Below are 27833 nucleotides of genomic sequence, written 5' to 3' on the forward strand. Positions count from 1 at the left end.
AAACAACGGCATATGGAACATATGCCAACATAGGATGTCCCTTATCGCATTGTTGTGGTCATTTTTTACTTTAATGCTATCTTGCACTAGGCGCCCAAAATGACAAGAACAACACAAAATGGGACATAATCCAACATAGGATGTCCCATATCACGTTGGTGTGGTCGCTTTTTTGCTTCAAGAGTATCTTCCAAACCTAAATGCTCAATTGGCATTAATCTTAGAACTGTGGAAAAATGAACTAATGTTGTAAAATATCACAAAATCAAATTAATCCAAGGAAAGACCACAACAATATGATATGAGACATAAACTAATATAGAATGTCGAATAGCTTTGTGATTGTTTCTCACATGATAGATCTTGCAAACTTTAATAACTAACTATAATTTTTAAGGCTTACTTGATAGAGGCCACTTACATATTAGAGTCACTTTTTTCCTTGTAGTTCTTTACACAATATACATTTTGCATGCCCTGATGATACCTATACAACAAAGAGAATCATGCCAGAAACTAGCATGTTATGCATTTGTTGGCTCATTCATTTGCATTCTTGTTTTGTACTCTAAATTAAAATTAAAATGGTAAATCTATTTGGCTCTCGTCAATGATACCTTCTCTTAATTGTTAAAAGAATTTCGTTCTCTCCAATAGTGATTGTTGAAATTACTCTATCATTGAATTTGATTGCAACTCCAATTAGAAGAGAAAATTACATTTTTCTCTTCCTTTATATCCCATCCTTCACACCAAGGATTTTATTCATATCTCTCTCCTGCATGTTTTCACATACAACCATTATCTTTGTAACTCTTATTATTGACTTTGCAAACAAATGAAATAAACTTACAATTTGGTTTGTGTCAAGGAAGATCTTGTGGACAAGAATCTCTTCAATACATGTTTTATTGATCCCATGTTTGAATCCTTGGATTCTTTCTTTCAAACATGATATAAAATCGTTGGTGGGCTGATTCTCTTTGCTTTCTTTTCTATAATGGCTATAGAAAAATCAACCGCCCTTGACATTGTCAAGGGATTCCATGCATTTTCTACATCAAGTATATTATGTAATCATTTGGACATTTGAAGATGGCCTTCTAGATCATGTTGCCATATCAAGGAATGCAAGAGCGCAAACAGGAAATGGCATTTGGTAGTGATCAGAGTGAAAAAAAGTGAGAAAATCGTGCATGTGTTGTTAAACGTGGGAAACATGAGTTTAAAAGTATAGGCTGGAAACGTACATTTAAGCCTTACGAAAATGTTAAATGCTGACAACATTCTACGTTACGTAGGCTTGTTGCTCATTGGTTGGGCATCTATTTTTCTTTTCCCTAAAAGGCCCAAGAATGAGTCGTGTTTTCCCCTAATGTGTGTCGCATATAATGATCCATTGGGAAGATGGATAGTGCTCCAATGCCATGTGAATGGATAGATCTTTAAATTTGGTGTTGTATATGCATCATAGACTTCTTCAATGAGAACTCAAATGTGGAAAAAATTGAGTGCTTACCCTTGGCTTTCAAATGTGTTTTTCTGTGGAGACTTAAATAAATCTCCTAAATATGATGATAATACTAACCACAAATTGCATATGCTTGGTACTGAAATACGTTAGTGTCATGCTACACTTTAATATATGGGAGTATGTGATTTGTGGAAACACTTGATGCCTACCACGCAAGGGTTCACATTTCATAACAATGCTATTGGGCTCATCTAGACAGCTGGTATATGTTAAATGCAAACCAATATGGTACTTTTACATGCAAAATGTCTATAGACTATTCAATGCGTCTTTCAGATCATCACCCATTGTGGATGATATTGTGTTTTGGCATATCAATAACGGATGTTCCACTCCGACAAAAGAGGCTATTTATTGATCAGCAATAGCTATCTAAAACATCAACCTTTTGTTGATTTGGTCGCTCATGTAATGTAGCCCTTAAAGATGCATATATTTATTGACAACATTAACATGGCTTGGCACAAATTCACCACTCGCATGCAGGCTATTATTTTTGGTTATGGTAAATGGTTCTTGGGAGAAGAAAGAGGTAGAGTGCAGGATGCAAAACTCATCGCTCAACAACTCACTGAATGTAGTCATCAAAGAAGCCCAGATGATTCAGAGCAAGACTTTTATCCAGGCAAGCATTTGTATTAAAGAAGTGATGAAAGAAAGCTGCAAAAATGGTAGATCAGGTCGAGATAAAAACCTCTAAAAGATAAGTGTAAGCCCTTGAAAGATATTGTTACACTATAATGGTAGTTTATTGCCAGTGTCATGGTGGAAAATACGGGGTTTGGGCCTAAGACGAGAAATATTATTTATTGGCTCTATGAAGGAGGCATTGCTCGATGTATATTACACGAGAGTCTTTTAGATATTTGGTCTCTTGGCAAATCAGTGCAACAAGGTTTCCCCCTTAGTGCATTACTTTATGTGATAGCCACACTCATGCCATGCTCTTATTAATGGACAAACTTCTTGCAGAGAATAAGCTACATTGAATATAGATTTCGAATGTAAAGCACTTTGTTAGCCAAGCTTATGCAGATGATTCATTTTTCTTTCCAAGGAATAGCTTCTCTTATTTTTCTTTCCAATTCTTTCCGTGAAGCATGTGTGTGTGTGTGTGTGTGTGTGTGTGTGTGTGTGTGTGAGAGAGAGAGAGAGAGAGAGAGAGAGAGAGAGAGAGAGAGAGAGTACTATGTTGTGCAAGATGATTACATGTGTGTGTGAGAGAGAGATTATCCAAAAAGGGAGGAGAAAATAAAGTGAGCCACACGACTAATTTAATATCAACATTAAAAAAACTATATTGATATATCAGCCTTATCAATATAAGGCTACCAAGTACTCTTATCTTGGTAAGGCTACCAAGTACTCTTATCTTGAGCAGAAGGCTACATCCCTCTTTACAGGTGAGGAGACCTATTATACACCACTCTCATCTCGTCTAAATCCACCTAGCCTAATACAACTAGCTCAAACTCATGTTCTTAAGCATGTAGATTTCATACATTCCAACACCCCCCCTCCTCAATGGCTACATGGCACATGGAAGCCATTGGACTTTATACCTTACATGATTTACAAGACACAATGGGTTAACCTTTATAGATTAGGATTTACAAGAATTAGATAGGTTATGGTGAGTGGTATACAAAACTCTAGCTAGGGAGTAATACAAAATACAAGATGCTTTTGATGAAGCAATTGGCTATAAGCACCTAGTTACCATGAGTGTATTAATGTGCCACCTCATAGACACACATTCCAAGCAAAAGGAACACATATGAGCACCTTGTGTCACATCGTAGCATGTTGATAGACATCCCCCTCTTAACTACATGATTCCATAGAATTCTTTAGAACTAGACACCATCCTGCTCTCCATTGGTTGATTTGGAGGGATTAATAAGAGGACTAAACACCTTGGCGGACCAACACACAAGAGAAACCTTGTCCTCCTTGATGGTGAAGACGATGTAGAAGACATTACTTGATATGGCACAAGCATGATGCTTGCACATGACCGGGGATCCAAGCATTGTTGTGAGGAGAATGTATAAAAATTGGTGAAGAGCGCATTAAATACCTCATGTTTATGATGAGCACCATGAAAACGGGCTCCCAAGAAGGTGTCAGAGATGAAGTAGACCTTTTTCCCATGAACTTGGACCATTGATCACAATAGAAAATTGTTGCCATGATATATAAGATCCACACTATGAGCTGATATAAGATCCACACTATGAGCTGATGTACTGCATAATTTTTAACATGTACCTCCTCTAGAAATGAGTCATAGCATGAAATATTGGATATTGGTGGGTCAAAATGTAGCCTACCCTGTGTGGTGCACTTTTGCAATATGACTGCAGCAACTGCATACAAATTTCTTCTTCCTCCACCTTAGATACAGGCTCATGGAAATTCACTATGGCACATTGACAAGCCTGCTGGGCGGAGGGTGTCTCTCTCAAACATCTGGAAGAGTAAATTACCCCTCAAATAGAAAGTCTTCTTTTGGAGATGCCTCATTGGTGCTTTACTAGTTGGCAGTTTTTTGGCTGAAAAATGTATTGAAGCTACATCTTGTAGAAGGTGTTCGCATCTTCTATGGTCTTACCCCTGTTCTCATGCTCTTCTGGGGACAGATTGTTAGGATGTCTTCGTCTCAGATTTGTGGGTAGATCTTTTGGTAAATTTTTTTAGCTTTTTAGCAGCATTTCTCCCCCCTTTTCTAGAATTTGATGCTTTCATTGCATGGACTAGGTTTTGGGCCCTATGGTCCATTTATTATGCAAGAAATCAGCTGATCTTTGCCACAAAAGATATTCATTGTTTTACTTTATTCAAGAGATCCCTTTTTTTATCTCTTCAGGATTCTTTTGACCTTGGAGATCTTCCCTTGCACCAGTTACAAGTGTTCTTTGATTGCTTTTAAATTTTAGCTGTCTTGATGTCGGGCAGCTGGGATTGTAAATTACCTCATGTTTCTTGTATTTTGACTGTGGGTTTTCTTCTCCACTTGGAGGTCTTCCACTAGTAATATAAAGTATTTAAAAAAAAGTGTGTTTGTTTGTGTGGGTGTGTGTGTGTGGGGGGGGGCGGGGGGGGGCGGGGGGGGGGGTGTGATGGAGAGTTCAACGAGGAGATATGCACTTCCGACTGTGCAACACCGCCTTCGCCTCTGTGCAGCGCACCACGCAGCACCATCTTCATTGACTGTGTAGCACCGTCTCTACTCTTATGCACCTACTTCTTGTGCCTTTGCACACATGCATCTACATGTGTGTCTCTAATATACGAGTCTGTGTACAACGATGGCCTGTTGGCTTCAGACCAAAATCTGAATATCAAGGTTTACCATCATGCTCACAAGAATGAAGAGCATAGGAACAAGGTTCTCTATAGTAAGCTTGGTAAATTTCTCTAGGAGTTATCTCTTGACAAATGTCTTGTTCATAATACGCTGATTGGTGACTTTGTGGATAGTAAAAAGAATTGGCAATTACCGGATCCTAATTTTCGATTTGATATTCCTCTCCCTTTGGTGGTCTCATCACCAATGAAATTCTCAAAAAATGTTGTAGTGCTTTTCTTACTGGGCAAGATGCCTCTTGCGACTAAGGTGGCACAATGGATAAAATTAGAATTGCAGGGAAATGTAATTGATGGTGTGTAGTGGGATGCTAGAGGATTTTATAAGGTTCTTTTTAAAGAACTTAAACACAAAGTAGCTTTGCTTGAAAAGTCGCCTCTCATGTTTGGCACTCATTTGGTTCATGTATTGTTGTGGTTGGCAAATAAAGATTACGAAAGTGTCATTAAGCATAAATTCCCAATGTGGGTCACGAGAAAGCATTTCCCAGAACATTTATGTGAATATTTGCTTATGTTGGCTGCTTATTTGGGTAAGGTCATTTTTCCTCCTCGACTTGTTGAAGATGGAAATCGTTTTATGATTCTCTAGGATAGAACTAGGCTTGTTGTTTCCTTAGTCTTTATTGGAATAAAATGTACTCATGATAGACAGGTTGGGATTGGCCGCTGTTGGAACTATGAACTTATTTGGGGCACTTTTGCTGGTGTATGCTTTAAATGTAAACAATTTGGGAATATCTCCAATAAATGTCCTACTATCACTCATAAACCACTAGCTGTGGCCAAACCTTCGTTGGCGTCAGTTTCACCTTCTAATTCTACTACAAATGCCATTCTTGTGTCGTCCTCCTACTGCTTTGGCTAAGCAGCAAGAAAAACTGAAAAAGGCTCATTTCTCATAGTTAATTAGCAAGCCTCCACCAGTAAGGTTGTGCCATTTGCTAAGTCTAAAGGGAAAAGTACAATGGATCAAGATGGTTTTATTACCTTGAAAAATACTTTCAAGGCGCCTTTGTACAAAACCCATAATTGGACCCAAAATCAAGAGAATGTAGCTCACAATGTGGATTCTTTAGTGGCTAATGTTCTTAACTTACAAAAGTGAATCATGCTACCAAAGCGATCTCATGTAATTGGGTTTAAGTTTGTACTGGAGGTACTCAGCTCTTTGATAAGCATAGTGTTATTTGGAATGTACTCCGAGATCCCTCATAGGTGTCTCATGAATCCATATGTGGGATATCACTAATCAAGTGCACACTATCCTCTAGAATGAACCCACTATCAGCTATTGTATCCACATGATCCATAGGAAGAAGGTTAGGCGCAAAGGAATCAATGCACTATAAGATAGGCAAAGAGGAATCAATGCTCTATGTAGAGGAATCTATGCTCGATGTAGAGGAATCGATGCTCAAATGTGCTCGTTGGCCATCTCTACCCTTGAGATCATGCCCACATGATCTAACTCACACACATCACTATCACATACATCATCATCATATGCATATGTGTCAATAGCATCATGTGCATGTGTATCGTCGGGGGGAATCTACGCATATCGATGAGAGTTAAATCCCCTCATTTCTTTGTCATGTACATAAGATGCTTCCAATAAAGTGTGTTACATATAATGTACGGCATATTTGCAATCCTCATAAATGGATATGTTTACGAGATTATGTACATACCACGAGACCATATATAGTTTTTTGGCAAGAAAACAATCAACATGAGTATGGTCCAGTTTGGCCATTTTGTTGGATATGACATTTTCTATGCTAGAAGCAAACAATTCTTAGGTGTTGCTTTTCTTTTGTGACATAAACTAGAGCCAGCATTGGAATATAATGATTCATTTGGGACGATGTATGATTATGCAATGTATTTTGCAGGGTGAAATTTTTCAGTTTACAGGAGTGTATGCATCTCAATCTTCCCATGAGCGGAAAAGGATTTGGAATTTGCTCAATTCTTATCCCTAGTAGATAAATACTTTTATTTGTAGAGATTTTAACAACTCTCCACAAAGAGAGGATAATACATGTGGCTTTTTTCGTATGTTCCATGTTGAGCGTCAGTCTTGGGACAATTTCATTCTACAAATAGATGCCTTTGATCTTTGGCTTTCTGCTATGGCTAGAATTTCGGGATTCACTTATTGCCATAATGCTCTAACTTAATATTGGGCTAGATTGGATATATGGTATTTGTTACATACTTAACAGTATGACTCCTTTTTATGTAAGCTTTGGACTGATCATGCCTCAACACTCTTTAATCATGCACCACTATGGTTGGCTTTATATTTTCATATGCTCTTATGGGAACCTCCTTTATAGCATTAGAGGCTGTTACACATAAATAACAGCTATCTCTTGCATGTTTCCTTCAAAGCTTTAGTACATGATGCCATTTCTCTGCTTTTTGTTCAGCTATATGTTGACACTTCTTGGTTTCGTTTTGTGCAACAGATACAGATACTCATTGCTGACTATGGAAGATACTATGTTGCTGACGTCAAGAAAAGAGTTGAAATGGCTAAGAAACAAATCCAATTGCTCACAACACTTAGCCATCTTCAAACTCTTATGCAAGATCAACAAAATGTGTTGTGCAAAGCTAAAGCATGTGTCTCTGTGAATCAATAAAGAAAGATACAAAAATGGCAAATCCGATCGAGATGTAAGCAACTCCAAGATAAAGATTGCTCATTAAAACAATTTTTCATAAGCTTGCATGCTGATAGGCAGAGGCACAAAATAGTGCATGTTAAGAAATTTGATGGCACATCGACATCCACAAAAAAGGACCTTGTAATTAAATGTGTCAATCATTATCAGCACATATTTAAGAGTTCATCTCCTGGTGAATTCTGATGGTCATGATGTTCGGAAAAATTTCTTGATGATGTTTGAAAATTTTTCTTAAATTGTGTGCATCCCATTGTTGAAAATGAATGTGCTTTAAGAGATGATATGCCCTCGTCTCACTAAGGAAGAGATGACATATACGTTATATGGTATGCGATGTTGGGAGTCACTTGGTTGGGATGGTCTGATAGTTAAAATTTTTTGTTGCTTTATAGGAGCTTAAAATTCCAATCTTGAACATGATTAATGTTGCATGGGAAATAGGATGTATGCCTAATTCCTAGAAAGAAGGCCTTGTGATTTTGGTACCTAAAAAAGCATTGGGAGAATCCTGTAAGATTGGAGACCAATCACGTTAATGCCAATTATCTATAAATTGGCACAACTAAAATGCTTGCAAATCATATTGGTGGTCTACTTTTCCATGGTTTGCATCCACAACAATATGGTTTTTTCCACAGAAGACAAATTATAAACAATATTTCTGATGTATATCTGATGATGGAATATGCCAAATATACTTCTCAGGATGCTCTTGTTATACAAGTAGATGTAGAAAAATCTTTCGATACAATTCAATGGGACTACAGCTCCATATGTAGATTTTCATTGATACATCACCATGGCGTCCACAAGCTTCCAATTAATCTCGCAAGATGCAACTTCTCCTTTTTCCTTGATCTTGCACTTGAGCTCCATATCATGCATACTTCTCATCCTAGCATGCATCCAAGGGTGCTGTCCAAGTGGATATCTTGCAAGAAATCGAAGGTGCTCTCCACGCGAAATCTTCAAAGGCTTCTACAAAACATTTCCCATCTTCCATGAGCAAAACCATGAGCCATGCCTCACTTGACATGCTCCAATATGGAATGCAACCAACCCATCACCACTTGTTGTTAACATGGACAAGCATGCACCTCCTCCATCTTCACCCACAAGCAAAGAACCATGGGATTCATGATCCCATCACATTGAAACCCTTCACATGAGCATTATCCCATTCTCACACACCAAAAAATTTGAGGCAATATAATACACAAACCAACCTTCAATGCTTAATCTTCTTGCTCGCAGCTTCTTTGGTTGATGATGAGTCTATTTGCACCCTCCTTGATGCAAAAGTTTCCACTTAAACTTCAATGGTAGCTTTAAAATCTTCAACTCCAATCTCCATGAGCAGCTTCATAAACTCTCTCTAATGTAATCTTAATGATAATAAAGTGTGCTTAACTTTTCTCATAAGAAAATGCTAAAAATATAACATATGCTTAATCAACAAATCACAATCTAACATACATAATATTAAACCATGATCAAGATCCCATCCTAGCTCTAATACCATGTTAAAAATCCTAATATGGGATTGATCATGGTGATTAGCAAAAGATCAAGCATAAGATTAAGGTGGGTTGAACCACACCAAGAAATCCATTCCTAGAGAGAGTGAGAGAGAGAGAGAGAGAGAGTAGCACACTCAACAATACTCTATTTCATATGATATGAACCATGCAAATGAAAGGCTTCTAATATAGATAGCCATTGACCCAATCTCCTTTACACATCATCATGCTATGTGGCAACTCCTTTTCCACATTATTTTATGTGGCTCTCACCATTCACATAATATCTTATGTGGCAGTCTTATCTTTCCACAATATCTTGCACCTCTAGGGATACTTAACTAAATAATCCGTGCTTTAGTTTACATTGCACATTTCAACACGATGCAGGGGTAGCTCCTACACTGGTTGTAAATTGAAGCCCTTGCCTCTAAAATGGTTGTCATACTCTCAACGAGCTCTCAACATGAGAAGCCCTTGATACACATGTAACTAGTGACAAAACAATGGAGAGAGGGAGATGATAATTTTGTTTAAAAACACAGTGCAAACTAATGGAGAGGAGCAAGAAAGTGAGGACTAGGTTGAAAACCTCATGAGAAAGGAGCAAAGAAGAAGTGGGTATGGGGGAGGGAAGGAAAGATAGAATCCCTCCAAATGCAATTTTTGATTGAATTAGTTACGAGACGCTCTTTGATGGACCAGATACTCCATGATGTTCTCAATGAAAGCATTCCTCAAGGAAGGCACCTTCTTCAGAGGCTTGATTATCAAAAAGAACTTCTTTTTTTATTACCACCATGATCACCACTTGTAGATAGCCTACGTACATGATGCCCTTTTTTATCTTTGTCCTAATCCTTCACACTAATTAAGAATAGAAAGGCTCAAATAACACCTGATTACGTGATGCTATCCTAATCAATGGCTAATCAAATCATAACCAAGGATTAATAGAATGCTAATTAACTCACCAAACCAGTGAATGACTTTCAAACATGGTTAAAATGATGCTAAACAAGCATAAGTGATGCCAAGAACCAAGAGCCAAGAGTAGGGCCAACAAGTGATGCCAAAAGCCAAGAGTAGGGGGGCCAACAAGCGATGCCAAAAGCCAAGAGTAGGGCCCAAAAAAAGGTGTACTTTCATTCCAATAATGTGTTTTTGTACAAAAAGATAGGGTCAGGGCTATCTCCTACCTACCTCTAACCCTAATCCTCCCCGATGTCCATGCTTGGGTACCATTCATAGTCCCTTTTTGTCTACACCCAAGATCCCAAAAGACCATAGGCCTCTCCTAGCCATCTACAAGTTCTTGAAGTTAGTTTTGCCAAACATTCTAAAAAAGTTGAGATATAGAGAATTGGGTTCCTAGGGGATGTGCTTCTTTATGTTCAATATGGGATTGATCATGGTGATTAGCAAAAGATCAAGAATAAGATTAAGGTGGGTTGAACCACACCAAAAAATCCATTCCTAGAGAGAGAGAGAGAGAGAGAGAGAGAGAGAGTAGCACACTCAACAATACTCTATTTCATATGATATGAACCATGCAAATGAAAGGCTTCTAATATAGATAGCCATTGACCCAATCTCCTTTACACATCATCATGCTATGTGTGGCAACTCCTTTTCCACATTATTTTATGTGGCTCTCACCATTCACATAATATCTTATGTGGCATTCTTATCTTTCCACAATATCTTATACCTCTAGGGTGCGTTCACATACTCAACTAAATAATCTGTGCTTTAGTTTACATTGCACATTTCAACACGATGCAAGGGTGGTTGCTACACTGGTTGTAAATCGAAGCCCTTGCCTCTAAAATGGTTGTCATACTCTCAACGAGCTCACAACATGAGAAGCCCTTGATACACATGTAACTAGTGACAAAACAATGGAGAGAGGGAGATGATAATTTTGTTTAAAAACATAGTGCAAACTAATGGAGAGGAGCAAGAAAGTGAGGACTAGGTTGAAAACCTCATGAGGAAGGAGCAAAGAAGAAGTGGGTATGGGGGAGGGAAGGAAAGATAGAATCCCTCCAAATGCAATTTTTGATCGAATTAGTTAAAAGACGCTCTTTGATGGACCAGATACTCCATGATGTTCTCAATGAAAGCATTCCTCAAGGAAGGCACCTTCTTCATGATGTTCTCAATGAAAGCATTCCTCAAGGAAGGCACCTTCTTCAATGAAAGCATTCCTCGAGGAAGGCACCTTCTTCAAAGGCTTGATTATAAAAAAGAACTTCTTTTTTTATTACCACCATGATCACCAGTTGTAGATAGCCTACGTACATGATGCCCTTTTTTATCTTCGTCCTAATCCTACACTAATTAAGAATAGAAAGGCTCAAATAAAACCTGATTACGTGATGCTATCCTAATCAATGGCTAATCAAATCATAACCAAGGATTAATAACACCTTCTTCAAAGGCTTGATTATCAAAAAGAACAACTTTTTTTATTACCACCATGATCACCAGTTGTAGATAGCCTACGTACATGATGCCCTTTTTTATCTTCGTCCTAATCCTTCACTAATTAAGAATAGAAAGGCTCAAATAACACCTGATTACGTGATGCTATCCTAATCAATGGCTAATCAAATCATAACCAAGGATTAATAGAATGCTAATTGACTCACCAAACCAGTGAATGACTTTCAAACATGGTTAAAATGATGCTAAACAAGCATAAGTGATGCCAAGAACCAAGAGCCAAGAGCAGGGTCAACAAGTGATGCCAAAAGCCAAGAGTAGGGCCAACAAGCGATGCCAAAAGCCAAGAGTAGGGCCAACAAAAGGTGTACTTTCATTCCAATAATGTGTTTTTGTACAAAAAGATAGGGTCAGGGCTATCTCCTACCTACCTCTAACCCTAATCCACCGATGTCCATGCTTGGGCACCATTCATAGTCCCTATTTGTCTACACCCAAGGTCCCAAAAGACCATAGGCCTCTCCTAGCCATCTACAAGTTCTTGAAGTTGGTTTTGCCAAACATTCTAAAAAAGTTGAGATATAGAGAATTGGGTTCCTAGGGGATGTGCTTCTTTATGCTCATTTTGAGAGGGTTCTCAATCAAGGCATCCTTTTCAGCAAAGTCCTTTATTTCCAATTTTGTAATGTTGATAGATCCTTTCCTCTAGAAGTAGGTACAACATGAACTTCATTTCCTAATTCTGGTATGGTGGAAAAAGTAGCACAAGAGTTGAGTTTGTCTCACCACATCTTGAGTCACCCATAAGACACTCTTTTTCTTCCATTGTGTTTGGGTATCGAGCCAAAACTTCTTGGCTAGCTCGATCATGGCTCTTTATTTGAGCTGATGAACTACACTTATAAAGATATAGAGAAAAGCCTAGAATGTTTACATTGAATGTAAACATGCCTGAAGTGAGTGCTGCGATGTTTGCAAACTGGTTCAGGAATTGATGAGAAATCAAACCCATCTTAAATCTTTATTTTGTCCCTACCCATCACCAACAATTACTTCTTTCCTATTTTGCTTACTTACTAAACATTTGGCATGCTTTGAAGTAAAAGCATTTTTCCCCCCTTCGATTGAGCATCTCTAGCTTGTGATCTTGTCTCATCATCACTGCATTGAATTGATGATGCGAGTAAGAACATGACTTTCATTTTTCTAGTTTTGCAAAACACCACCCATGTTTACGTGCGGCGGCTACCGCCATAGCACACACCAGCGACACGAGAGACCGCCAATGCAGCGACACAGGTCATCAACGTCCAGCAGTTAAAGAGGAGGCGGGCAAGCACACAAGAGCCGACACCAGCCCTTCTTCTACCCGTTGGAGTCGGCGCACATGAAACAACCAACTGTAGGCACGGTCAACGCGAGGCGCCCAGCCAAGCCAGTGACGTAGGTGCAAATGACAGTCAAGAGCAACCACGCCAAGCCCACAAACTCGTAGCGAGCTGAGAGCAACACAGCCAGGGCAAGCATGCGACGAGAGTAAACACACTCCGCAGACAGTACCACAACAGCCAAGAAGATCCAGCGCCGTTTTCTGCAAGATAGCCGGAGCGCCGTTTTCTGCAGCATAGCCGGCAGCCACGAATTTTGGAAAAAAAAAACATATATATATACTTTAAAAAAACGCCCAGAGAAGTATATATATTTCTCTCTTTTCTCTATACAACTGTGGAGGGGAGAAGCACATGATCTTTCAATATCTCTCTCTCTCTCTCTCTCTCTCTCTTCTCTATTTGAAGGGAATTTGGCAAACGGGTTATCTTTCAATCTCTCTCTCTCGCTCTCTTCTCTATTTGAAGGAAAATTGGCAAACAAGAAGCACCTCGTCCAACGCCTCCACTTACATGACGTCATCAAGCGACGATTCGTTGCACACAACTCCGACATGGATACCCCTTTGCCTGAGGCTACTCTAGAACAACAGATTTATTTGTTTGCAACAACAACTTCAAGATGCATAACGCCAATTACAAGATGCGACAAGCGACTGCGGGACTAGGACGCTAAGGATGACCAAATTGCTAAAAATTTGCTAGCCACGTTCGGCGCTCAACAAACCTGCAAAGAACAAAAGATAAGTCGTCGCTCCTTTACTTTTTCTTGCTTTGATGGTCGCAAAGATACAAAAACTGTTTTGTCATGGTTGAGTCAATTTGATGACTACTGTGCCAAAGAAATTTTTTCCAAGCGTGACAAAATTAAGCGCGCCACCAACTACATGAATGATAAAGCTACTTTATGGTGGAACATACTCCGCAATAGCATGGATTACCCTACCACTTGGGCCTCGTTCCAAGAGAAGGTCAAAGAATCATTATTACCACCTCAATTTCATCTTCACGTGCATCACCCATGGTTAAATTTCTCATGGATTGAAGGTAAAAATATAGTCAATATACTAAGCGTTTTTGCCAATGCCTCTTACTCCTTCGCATGCTCGAAGACGTGCCTGAGGATTCACTTCAACGCAAATACGAAGATGGTTTTCAACATGATATGTAAGCAAAAATCAATACTTTTGAAGCCCTCTTCACTCTACAAAGCAATTTCTGTCACTCACACGACGTGGAGAAAGAGTTTCAATCTATTGCCCAAATGGTTTGCTCTTCTCAAAAGGCTACTCAATTTCGCAAACCAGAAGCGGCAACTCAAAATCGACAATCATCTTAGGTAACAAATAATCGTAACTTTTATAAGCCTTTTGTTACTCCACGCATTAACACTTTTAACAACACTCGTGCACCCATTTTTCCAAATAAAAATGTATCTAATGTGGCTAATTTCAAGCCAAATGATGTAAATTCAAAGCCCCAGCTTAGCCACAATAGCGTGCATGCACCACGTGCTAATTCGCAACACAAATATCCCATCTTTTGTTATAAATGCCATAAGCCCAATCTCAGTGCCCTGCTAAGCTTCCAAAGAGCAACCCTTCATCTCCACTATATTGAAGAGGATAGCTATTGATGATTTTGATTTTGCTCTAGATTGGAGTGAAGATGCTTTTCAATCCGAGGTGAACAACACAGAATCTATTGATCTAGGTATGCCTCCCTCACTACATGTTTTATTATGAATGAAAGGTTGAAGTATGTGTTTTACACATTGATGGTAGTTCACATGATTGCATCTCTGAAAAACTTGTTAAGAAAATCCAACTTGAAACTTCTCCTTCTGCTTATAAAGTTAAATCTATTTTTCAAGGAACTAGGTATAATGGCATATGTGAAATAAAAGATCTCAAATTTTCTGTTGGTTCTTATAAGGAAAAATGAAGTTTTCTTATTGCACCTCTGCACTCCACAGATGTTATTCTTGGTATGCCATTTAGACACCAACATAATCCACATATTAATTATCATACACACACTATGTCTTTCAATTTCAATAATCAATCTCTCTGTTTATCTAGTAACTCTTCTCTTGAAATGTTTTCACTCATCTCTTACACACAAGCACGTCGTGCATTAAGGAAACATGAGAAAACATACATGATTTATGTTAATGAAGTTGAAATGAAATAATCTTCTCTTTCACCACAACAACAAAAATTTCTTGCTTCATTTAATGATTGTTTTGTGGATGACTATCCTCCCCATCTACCGCCTTCTCGTTGGTGACTTAGACCATAAGATAGAACTTCTTCCAAGTATTCAACAGCCTCACAAAGCACCATATAGACATGGCCCTTTGCACTAACAAGAAGTGCAACGTCAAGTAGTTGAATTGCTTGACAAAGGTCTCATTTGCCATAGTAGCTCCCCATTTGGTGTGCGTGTCTTGCTTGTGCAGAAAAAGAATAAAACCTTTAGGATGTGCATAGACTATAGAGCACTAAATAAAGTGACTGTTAAGAACCACTACCCAATCCCCATAATTGATAACCTATTAGATAAATTGAAAGGTACAAGTTTGACTTAAAGTGTGGGTATCATCAAATCCGTATGGATCTTGTTGATATCTTCAAGACTGCTTTCCGTACACAATCAGGACATTATGAGTTCGTGGTCATACCCTTCGGTCTCACTAATGCTCGTGGCACATTTGCACGCTTGATGAACAAAATTTTTATAGATTATCAAAACGTTGTGATTGTTTTCTTTGATGATATTCTTGTTTACAGTCACTCTGAAGAAGAACACAAAGATCACTTAAGCATTGTCTTTGATTTGTTAAGGGAAAATCAATTATATGCTAACCTTGACAAATGTTCTTTCTTTCAAACTGAGATGGAATATCTAGGCCATATTGTATCAACAACTGATGGTATTTGAGTAGACCCTAAGAAATTCCAGACCATTCGAGACTAGCCTACTCATAAAAACGCCCATGAAGTAAGATCTTTTCTAGGTCTAGCAAGTTTTTACCGCAAGTTCGTAAATAATTTCTTTCTCATTGCTCTCCCATTGACTATCTTGCTTCGCCAAGAAGAAAGTTTTTTAATGGTGTGACAATCAGCGGAAGTCCTTCAAAACTTTGAAGTACTTATTGACCCATGCACCTATCCTACAACTACCCAACTTTGACCATCCTTTCTTTTTAGTTAAATGCTAGTGGATCTAGCATAGGCGCAGTCCTCATGCAAGATAACCATCCCATAGCTTATGAGAGCCGCAAGCTCAAACCCAATAAAGCCAAGTATAGAACCTATGACAAGGAACTTTTGGCTATTGTCCATGCCCTCAAAATATGGAAGCATTATCTCATGGGATTAGAACCTATGACAAGGAACTTTTGGCTGTTGTTCATGCCCTCAAAATATGGAACCATTATCTCATGGGATTTGAGGTACTAATAAAGACAGATCAACAAGCTATCAAGCACTTGTTGACCCAATATTTAATATCAGATCGCCACATCCAATGGGCTTCTTTTCTCCAAAAATTTCACCCTGTGATCCAATATCAGCCACCAGGCCGCGTTAATGTAGTGGCAGATGCTCTTAGTCGCAGACCTCTTGATGATAACCAAAGTTCTGTTTGTAATTCTAATTCATTTGATGAACTTAAACATGCTATTTTTAATAATGTGTTTGCTATTCAAGTGCAATCTTTCGATGCCATGATTGATTCATATGCTGATGATCCTGATTTTTCATTTGCATGGAATGCCATACATGCTAACAATTCTTTGCAAATAAATGATTATTCTTATGCCAATGGATTTTTGTTCTTTCAAAAGAGACTTTGCATCACTGCACCATTTAGAGAACTAGCTATAAGTGAGATGCATGCTCCTCCATATATGGTACATAGAGGAATTCAATTGCATGTAAAGATTATTTCTTTTGGCCTAACATGAAACATGACATTTCAAAATTTGTGTCTGAATGTATTGTTTGCCAAAGAATTAAACACCATTGTGGTAAGTCTTTTGGTCTTTTAATGCCCCTACCTATTCCCAAAGGTCCATGGGAAGAGATTTCAATGGACTTTATTACTGGTTTGCCAGCTACCTCCTCTTATAAATGACATGATATGGACCATAACTGATAGATTTCAATGGACTTTATTACTGGTTTGCCAGCTACCTCCTCTTATAAATGACATGATATGGACCATAACTGATAGATTTAGCAAGCAAGCATACTTTGTACCTTGCAAGAAGACCGTGTCTATCCTTCAAGCTGCTAAGCTATTCATTAAGACTATCTTTCCTCACCATGGCTTTCCCAAAGTCATTCTCTCTCACCGAGATGGCCGCTTTTGCAATCATTTTTGGGTTGCTTTATTCAAGAACTTAGGTTCTAAAATGGACTTTACATCCACTTTCCATCCAGAAAGCAATGGCTAGACTGAAGCTACCAACAACACCATTATGGATCTTCTTAGATCCTACACTATTGACCAACCCTCTATTTGGGATCAACATTTGTCTCTACTTCAATTTTCTTACAACAACAATACCCCCCATTCGGCTCTACTGGTCGAGATCCCTTTGAAATTGTCTATGGCAAGAAACTTTCCATTTTTGTCTCTCCCATAATTAGTGATGTTCCAGCTACTAATACTTTAGCTCATAAACATACTACTATTCTACCTGAAGTCACTGAATCTAAATTGAGCAAGCACAATTAAAATACACCTCTCAAGCTAACAAGAAACTACAACCAGTGAAATTCAAAGAAAATGATCTAGTTTGGCTACACATAGAGAAAAGATGCTTAAAGAATGTTGCCAAGCATCCTAAGGTCAAGTTGGCTCCTAGATTTTATGGACCGTTCATAATTATCCAACAAATCAATGAAAATGCATTCTGCTTTGGGCATTCCCACTCATTGAAGATACATAACTCATTATTGAGACCCTTTAAAGGCCCAACTCCTGTTAACCCTGTTCTTGATGACCCTCTTCTCCTCGAGGATGATTATGAAATTCTAGTACCTGAAAGTATTATTGACCACCATGACCAAACAACCACCCATACTGGCATTATGTATCATTTCATTACTTGGTGATGTATAAGAATCATTCTATTGAGGAACCACAGTGGATTCCTGAAACATTGCTTACCCCACACTACCGACACTTGATTCTGGCATACCACTCACATTCACATTGATTCTTTTATGGACGCCGATTTGCCCATTGAGGCAGTGCCATAGTTCTTCCACATGTTTTGTTACCAATTCACCGACTGAGGCAGCACATTCATTTAGTGCCGATTTGCCAACTGAGGCAGCACGTTAGTTTAGTGCCAATTCGCCGACTAAGGCAGCACGTTGATTTAGTGCTGATTCGTTGCTTGAGGCAACACATTAGCATGAGGTTGGCCACCCTTGCTTTTTTTAATTTCACACAATTGAGGACAGTTGCTTTTTAACCCTGCGGTATGTTATGGAAATGAGAATTGTGAAATTATTTGATATTTTATGTGATATTTATGGTACGTGATTTGCCACACGATCGTGATTGGCTACGCACGAGAGTGTGGAGCAGTGGTCCCAGGCAAGGTCATTCTTGGGTATGAAGGCACTCAGAAAATGAGGGAGTATTGGGTATGAAGGCACTCAGAAAATGAGGGAGTATTGGGTTGCAAAGCAAAGGGAGCATCAACAAAAAGCCAAGGAGAATCATTTTGCTGATGAGAATAGGACCGTGGATGAGAAGGAAAGAACAAGGATTTGCAGGATTATAGCCAACTCATGCTTTGAACAAACAAAGGGTATCATCTACAAGAAAATATATGTTTGAAGAACTCCTCCAACACTCCAATTTTAGGGATGTTCTACCAGAACAAATGGGTTGTGAGAGATCTGCTAGCCAGCATTCGCAAACACTTTGGCAAAGGTGAAAGTGCCACGATCAAAGGATGAGCTCTTCTTAAAGAAGGCCTCTCTAATGATGGTTCTTAATTGTGATGATTTTAATGGAGATGGAGGCAATGGAAATTCTTTTATCTTAGCAAAAGTAGTAAGGGTTCTAGGTATCTGCAAAATAAACCTATTTATAGCCAATACTTGCCTACTCTCCAATGAGGATAGAATCGCCATTGAAAATGTGCCAAACACAACGGCCTCAAAGTAACATTGTAACACATGATGTTAAAGATCTTGTATTTGGATTTTGGGTGTGTGAGACAAGGGTCTCACCGAACAAAAAAGATGTGTGCAAGTTGAGGGTTGGGAGACGTGCTATTGTAAAGCATCTTGCACATTTTTTTGACACGCCACAGGTACTTCTATTCATTAGGAAGTGAATGGGGTCTTCTTGGGTCCTTTAATTTGCCCAAGCCTAATCAAGGTGATTAAGGAATAGCCAAATGGGGGGTTGCCATGTGGACTGAAATGTTGGGTTTTTAAGAGAGGTGTAAGAGTGGTCAAAGGGTGCACTTTTTCCCCAAAAAGGGGGGGGGGGGGGGGGGGCAATTTTACAATTTTCGGACCTCCATAACTTCTACATACAAGCTCCAATTTGAGCGGAGATTACAGATCCGTGATCTACGCATCAAGAGCTTTCCATAGATATGTTACATGATATGGTTTTATCCGCTAGATTTTAAATTCCATTTTCCCCCCAAAATTCAAATTCGAATAAAGTAGCCATTTTGAGCTTCTAATTAGAAAACATTTCTTCTTAAGAGAAAAGGTTTGACTTCCTTAAACTGCCAAATAAAAGGGCCCAAGAAGCCTTCCATTGAGGTCCTAATGTTGTGTAAAAGAGTCCTAAAGTACGTTTAATACTCCTACAATACTTCTAGGTGGCCATGAACTACTCTTAATTAGTGTACTAGAACTTCATGTATTCTTAATGTTCTTGTTGCACCCAGTAGCTCAATGGGGATGCCCAGCAGGTTAGTGGTGGCAAAGCACTCAGTCTGATGATCGCCTTCCACATTGTGAGTACCACCTCGATACTGCACGTGTGAAGATGGCAGGCTGTGAAGATGGCAGGCTATAACCACCAAAGTAGCCATTGCCAAGATCAAGGAGACCGAGCATAAAAGGGCGGCACAAGGCAAGGAATGAGAGAGAGAGAGAGAGAGAGAGAGAGAGAGAGAGAGAGAGGAGAAGGCACCAGCAGCTGAAGATTGTAGAAGAGCATGTCTTTAGTCTTATGTCATGCTCTTAGTCTTATGTCAAGAAGTTACTTAGTTGTGAGTTTTTATTGGTTCTGGAAGTAATACACGAACAATGTTGCTTCTCCCTTCATCTCTATGTAATTGTTGCAATGTGTTAAATAAGAATGTTATAACTCTATCCTAATAAATATGTTGTGTACTTGAGAGAGAGATATAGAGAGAGAGTGAGAGTTATGTGGTAGTGTGAGGGCAGAGCATGAGTGTGAGAAGTTCCAAGCTGAGCGGTATTCTGTATGTCCCCATGACCACACTAGATTTGGTGCTCGAATCCAGAAGTCCTAGCGGGTGGCTACATGTCTCCCATGGCACTGCCTGACTGGTCTGTTACCCCGGACTCCTGTCTTGCCATTCCACTAAGAGTGAAAGCAACAAGAAACACCTGGCAATCCTGTTGGGGAATTATTACCATAAAATTGCTGAGAAATGTCATGTTGAAAGATATTCACTCTTCCTTGTGGGATACCGCAGTGAAGCAAAAAAAAAATCTCCTCTGAGTAGCATTTTGCACCTGTAAGAAAAGGAAGACTCTAGTTCCGCACAATTAATGAGCCTATATCAAGCCTACGAAAAAGTTATAACATGGAGGGAATTTTATGGGAAGGTTAGCATGGAGAACCTTTTGCCACACTATCCAACCAACAAGAATGTATTCAGCATGGAGAACCTTTTGCCACACTATCCAACCAACAAGAATGTATTCAGGCATGCCTTCTGCATGATGGTGAACCCAAGAATGGAGAAAACTAATGCCTTCCAAGAAGCCCTCTAGGAAGAAGCTCGAAGCTAGGAGTGCCTCGCACCGTTCCAACCAAAAAGATAGTGTGAAAACTTCCACAACACCACACAAGAAAGAGGGAGTTTGGAGGAAGAAAAGGAGTGCCAAGAGCTAGAAGCTATGCATAGTCCATGTCCAGGAAGCCCAAGAAAGGTGGAGCAACAAAATCCAGAAAAACAACTACAACAACAAAACCCCCGAAAAAGGTTCAAGGGAGCCATGGCATCATTGGACAAAATTTTCCCAGTGTTCTCTAGAGAAAAAGGAGAAGATGAAGACTTACATGTAAGGAGGTTTGAGAAATACTGGAAAGTAGCCAAACCTCGGGATGTGGAAGAGCCAGAGCTGAGTGAAATCAGCAGATACACTTTCATAAGCACCTTCAAAGATAGAGCCAAGGAGTGGGTATCAAAATACCAAGACAACCATTTCCAGACTTATGAAGAGGTCATGACTGCTTTTCTAGGGAGATTTCATAAGATAAAGTCTGCAACGCAACTCTGTGATGAGAGAACTTCGATATAAGAATACATGGATGTGAAAGCCTATGCAACAAAGTTGCTAACCTTGAGGTAGAGAGTGGCGGAACAAACCCAACCCTCAATAATGCAAATTGTTGTAGATTGGTTTGTCCAAGGGTTTAAGCTAGACATCCATGTTGCAGAGGGTCACAACACAAAGCATGCCAAAAGTAAAGAGGAGTTTGAGGAATTGGTTGAGCTGGCCAAAATGGCAGAAAAAAGAAGCCAAGAAAGAAGGCAAAAGAGGAAGCCCAGGAAAAGTGTCACAACTGAGGAGGATGATTCAAGCAACGCCTCCTCACAGGACACCCCCTAGTGGTAATGAAGAAAATAAAGGACAAAAAGAAGAAATCCGTAAAGACAAAAATGAGCCTCGAAGAACTTGTGCTGCAGAGTGAAGTAGCTGATGCAAGAAATGAAAAAGAGAAAAAGCTCAGAATTCCACAAAAATGTGTTTTTCTCTCAATGCAAACAGGAAGGCCACCTCAAGCAGGAATGCACGGTGCCACCAATGTGTACCATTTGTAACATGTATAATCATAGTACATGGAACTACAGGTACAACATGAAAAATAGAGCCCCCATGGTGAACAACATGGAAGGAGCGGAAAGAAGACCCCTAGGAATGGGAAGGTATGGGAGTAGAGGCCGTAGAAATTACTTAGGAAGGAGAAGCCAAGGAAATGATGGTGGATCTACCACCTTCATCTGCTACTATTTCCAACAGCTTGGGCACACCAAGGCAAAATGTGCCATGAAGAAAAAGCATGATGATGAAAGACAGGCGAAATTAATGCAACTCAGAGAAAATCCGCCAAGCACCAATATGATGCAGTCATCAGGACAACATGCTGATAGAGGTTCAAGACATCGTGGCAGTCATCACACAAGTGCTAAAGCTAATGAATCGGGTATAGTGATAACTCCGGTAGATAATCTTGACTCACCAAATCTTTGGGCTACTCAAGGTGTTCAAATGTGAGGTTTTACAACATATTTTCACCCCCCTTGATGGTGACTTGACCTATCTTTGAGGCCTACAAGCCATCTCTAAGAGTGAGGTATAGAAACTATACAAACAAGTATGCAAACTATGTGCAGGAAACGCACTAAATGATGCGGCAGAAAAGTACTCAGATTGAGCAATGTAAATGGGTGCGATGGATTTTGATGCAAGAGAGAACTTCCCACAATATATTGATACTCCAATCGTCCAATTTTAACATTACTTTGGCCCAAATTTTGCTAATGTTGTACTAATGATAGTGATTAGTGCTTAATCACTATCATTAGTACAACTATAATTATATGTGTTAATCACAATGATTAACACATATAATTAATAGACTTCAATTGAGCTTGAGGAAGCTAAATTTGATGGGGCTTTTTGCTTTAGCTTCTTGCCCTTGATGAGGGGCACTTGCATGAGCAAAATATCCAGCTCATATTAAGCCAAAAAATGCAGATCTATGTTGAACTCGGTGACTAGTTTTTTTTATGATTCTGCTTAGTGTAGTTAATGAAATGCTTTGAAATTCAAGTTGCAGATAGCTTGTACCATACTCCAAGATCATCTAAGAGGTCTTGGCCCAATTCGAAGTACATGTGGTGGTGAATGATGCAAAAAAGCAGTAGGCACATATTTATGAATTACAGTCTGTTGGTGTGATGAAATTGAATTATTCCCTTAGATTGTAGGTTAGTAATAGTGCAATAATGAATCCCCTAAAGTATCTTGGGCAATGGTGAAGAGGGTAGTGAGAAATGGGCTTGGCAAATCAGCACCACAAAGAGGGCAATAGGATAAGCTTATGATTAGTGAGACTAAAAATTTAATTAGTGGAAGGGTTTAGACTAATTTGGACTGAGATTAGTAATGTGGGGATAGGGAAGGCTCTAATACCATGTTAAAAGTCATGGATATCATGTGCATGAGCAAGGTGATTAGTACTAATCATAAACTAAACTAATGTTCTTAGAGTGAATTAATCTAAGGTGGGTGAGTTTACTCATGATGATGAGTGTGTGCAATAGACTCAAGCACAATTAGGTTACAAGATTAAGACTTGTATTGATAAAGAGGCTTGAGATGTGTGCAAGTGATATGATTTCATTTCTTGAAATGGCCTCCTTTTATATGAGGAGGTACACCCTTGGGGCTTGTACATCAATGGCCCCCTTTTTTATGAGAAGGTACACCCTTGGGCTTGTACGTCAATGTGAGAAGGTACACCCTTGGGCTTGTACGTCAATGTGAGATAAATCCCTTTGCTCATGTGGCTACATGCTATGCTTTTCACTTTCTTGGCTACTCTTTCTCACTCCCTACCTCTTCCTTGTGCTCTTTGGCACCACATTTCCTGCCTGCTGGAGCATCCAAGTCCGCAACATCCTCCAAGTGTGTCGCCACCTCCTCAGCACCACCGACGTCTTCTCTGATGTCTCACCAATAGTATTCTCAGCTATGTTCTCAGCCTCTCCATGACCACTTACTATCTGTTGTGAGTAGTACTCTCATCTGCCTTCTCATCCTCTCCAGGTGACATTGGTTGGGTTGTCACATACTGCCTTGCAACCTTATCCACACTTGACTTAAATTCATCATCCTCCAAATCTACAAAATGCTACTTCATACCAAATGCTTTATGCCCTGCATTTGTAGGTAAGAATTAGATATTATCTAGAGAAGATATAATACAAGCTTAAGAGCGTAGTTAAAGAACCATACTTACTTGTCATAGATGGCTAAATGGACACCCATTACCTTGCAATATCCGGGATCCTCTGAATGCAGCCACCCCTCACACATGAAGACATGCCTTTGCACACACTAGAAAAGAAAAGGGGGGTGGAATTTATATTTACATGCAACCATGTAGACACCTACCATATCCTCTTCCTCTAGAGGTAGGCCGCAACACATGAAGACATGCCTTTGCACACACTAGAAAAGAAAAGGGGGGTGGAATTTATGTTTACATGCAACCATGTAGACACCTACCATATCCTCTTCCCCTAGAGGTAGGCCGCAAGCAACACAGTCCCCCTCCATCCAAATAGTGTCACATAGCTCTGGATTGGGGGCTATCAGGACAATGGTGAAATGCTCGCCAAGTTTCATTTGTTTAACGAATGCCTCTGTAAATTGGCAATGGCTATTGATATGTGCCAATTCAGCCATACCAGCTTCATGATTTTTCCACATTGCCATATCAAGTAGAAACCATGGGCAGACAAAAGTTCCTTTTAGCAAAGAACTTGAGTTATTTTCTACTTAAAAGTGCACTTTCAGAAAGTGCTTTCCAAAGCACTTAAAGCACTTCGAGAAAAGGCTTTCCAAAAGCACTACAAGCGGCACTTTGAAAAAGTGTTTTTATAAAGAAGTACAAGCACTTAAAAGTGCTTTTGGAGGGAATTACATAGGTGGTTTCCAAAAGCACTTTCAAGAACTTGAAAGTGGTTTCAGAAAGAACTTTAAAGTTCTTTCTAAAGTACTCTACTAAAGTACTTCAAGTGCTTTCTCAAAGCACTTCAAGTACTTTAGTCAAGCACTTTCATAAAGTTCTTTCCAAAAGTACTTTCAAAAACTATTTTCCAAAACCACTTTTGAGTGCTTTCCAACACTTTTAAGGACAAAGCACTTCAAGTACTCTAAAAATACTTTGGAGCACCCAAAAAGCACTTAATATAAATCCATAAAGCATTTAAAGTGCTTTGCATCATCGAGAAATCACTTCAAATGCTTTGAAAGTGACTTGTAACACACAAAAACCATTTTCAAGTGCTTTGTATCACCCACAAAGCTATTTTGAGTGCTTTTCATAACCCAAAAATCACTTTAAAGTGCTTTTCAGGGCTCTCTATAACTCCCTACACCATATTTTAGTTCTTTTTAAAGTGCTCTACACAACTTGGTGGCACTATTAGGCAAAAAGCTTATGTGGAAAAGTTTTTTACTTACCTCTAGTGATTTAAGATCGTCTTTCTTGGGTCCAAGGCTGTTAGGGTCAACCCTGAAAAAGCTGAGGCCTCTTTCACAGAGCTAGATTTATCATTCTTTCAATACAGATCTCAATCGTGTTTGGTTCTGGGGCTGGTTCTGGGGCTACCTACAATTCAGCAAGGTCTTTTCAAACAACATTATGTAACCAACATCCAACCACCTTGAGTAGCCCAAAGATTTGGCACCAAGGGGGGGTGTTGAGAAATATGGTGCCAAAGAGCACAAGGAAAATATCGAGTGAGTGTGAGAAGCCACATCACCAAGTGAGAATTATCCCACATGATCTATCATAGCTTTGTTGTACTCTCCTCATATAAAAGGAGGACATTTCAAGCATTGGAATACAAGCACCACATCTCAAGTCTTTTTATGAGTACATGTTTCCATCATGTAACCTAACTGAACTTGAGTCTAAACTTAATTAGCACACACTCATCACAATGAGTCTTGTTCATTTTTATCCACCTTAGATTAGTGTTGTCATTAGTTATAGGATTAGTTATCTTTAGGTAAATGTCTTGTCATTAGGAGAGCTCGATCCATAATTTCAACATTTGCCTGCCTGGCACTTTTCATACGCAAACCCCTTTGAAAATTTAGCTGTTGATTCATTTTTAGGGGGAGTTCCTTGGTACACTTTGCGGCACTCATCTACAAATTGTGGATGAAGCATGCTAAGGAAGATTTTACTACCTTTCCTATGGCTGGCATTGAACACAGTCAACCATTCACTCTGAGGAATGTCATCATTGCTTAGCTGCTTAGGAAGCTTGCCTTCCAAGCTAAGTCTATACTCTTCATTTAGCTCTCTTGAGCTGTGTAGCAAAAATGCGTGAGGAGTGGATATTCAAAATTTAAGGACCGCTTTTACCACTCCCTGCAAATAACATAATAGTGGATGAACATTCAAGAGAGGGATGATTGTAAGCATTCATTACAATGATGCAAGACCCATATTTAATGACCAGACTGACACATGTAAACATAGGGATGAAACAAGGAGTCTCCCCTATTGGTACAACATCTTACCTTTCAAAGAAGCTGTAGGAGCCATTGTTCCTTTATCCATAAGTTCACTAGAGTTTTGGTCAGTAGACTTTCTTTGCACACACTTCCGTTGTGGTGTCTTTATCCTACACCATGAAGGAGTTCAAAAAATGTAGAAGTTCTATCAATCCCATTTAGTGTGACACACCAAAAACTCATGATTCCCAAGCTCTAGTTGATTCTTTCTTCTTCATCACGCTGGTACTCAAAATCACATTCTAGGAACAAGAGCAACCATTGTCAACCCACTCATGCAATAAGGTTTTGTTGAGAAAATACCTCCAAACCTTGTGATCTGTAATCACAATGAAATGGTACCCAAGTAACTACTGACAAAACATTTGTAGAGCTCAGAGAGAGAGAGAGAGAGAGAAAGAGAGAGAGAGAGAGAGAGAGAGAGAGAGAGAGAGAGAGAGAGAGAGAGAACTCGTCATTTATAAATCGGCTTCGGGCATCACAAAGTGTAACATTTCCAAGCTTCAATGTCCATACTGAGTGATGGTGTAATGCTTCTTTCATCAATAGCTTGAGAACTTGTAAGACTAGAACTTTGATTCTCCACCCAACCACATCCCAAATTGACCCTAAACACATGGTTATATAGGCCTAGGTGATGCATGACCTTCCAATTTCAGCCCCCTGACCTTTCAATGGCTAGGCATGGCCCTTTCATTATCCAATGTCTCCTCAACTCCCCCTAGAAGGGGGCACCTAGTTCTGTGTCCTTTGGGCTTCCCTTATTATGCACCATCTACATCCCTTTTACATTGACCTTAATTCCTATTAACCATTTCTTTAGTTATTTCCAATTTGAAATCCCCTAAACCTTATTTATATGCAAACCTTTTACATATAAATAATATTTTCTAGTCTTACCTTATAATGTTTCCTATCAGCCTCATAACATTTCCTCCCCCTTGAAAGAAAAGTTTTTGTCCTCGAAAAAAAACTCAGGAGACCTTTTCTTTAGTGTAGCCACTCTTTCCCAAGTTGATCCTTCTTCTAGTCTATCTTTCCACTTTACTAAACATTCTTTAAACATAGAATGCTTAGTTTTCCTGAACCTTATTTATATGCAAACCTTTTACATATAAATAATCTTTTCTAGTCTTACCTTATAATGTTTCCTATCAATCTCATAACATTTCCTCCCCTTTGAAAGAAAAGTTTTCGTCCTCGAAAACAAACTCAAGAAACATTTTCTTCAATGTAGCCACTCATTCCCAAGTTGATCCTTCTTCTGGTCTATCTTTCCACTTTACTTTAAATATACAATGCCT

This window comes from Cibotium barometz, chromosome 50 (assembly GCF_041138505.1).
Source record: "Cibotium barometz isolate CiBa-2024 chromosome 50, ASM4113850v1, whole genome shotgun sequence".
Classification (NCBI taxonomy): Eukaryota; Viridiplantae; Streptophyta; class Polypodiopsida; order Cyatheales; family Cibotiaceae; genus Cibotium; species Cibotium barometz.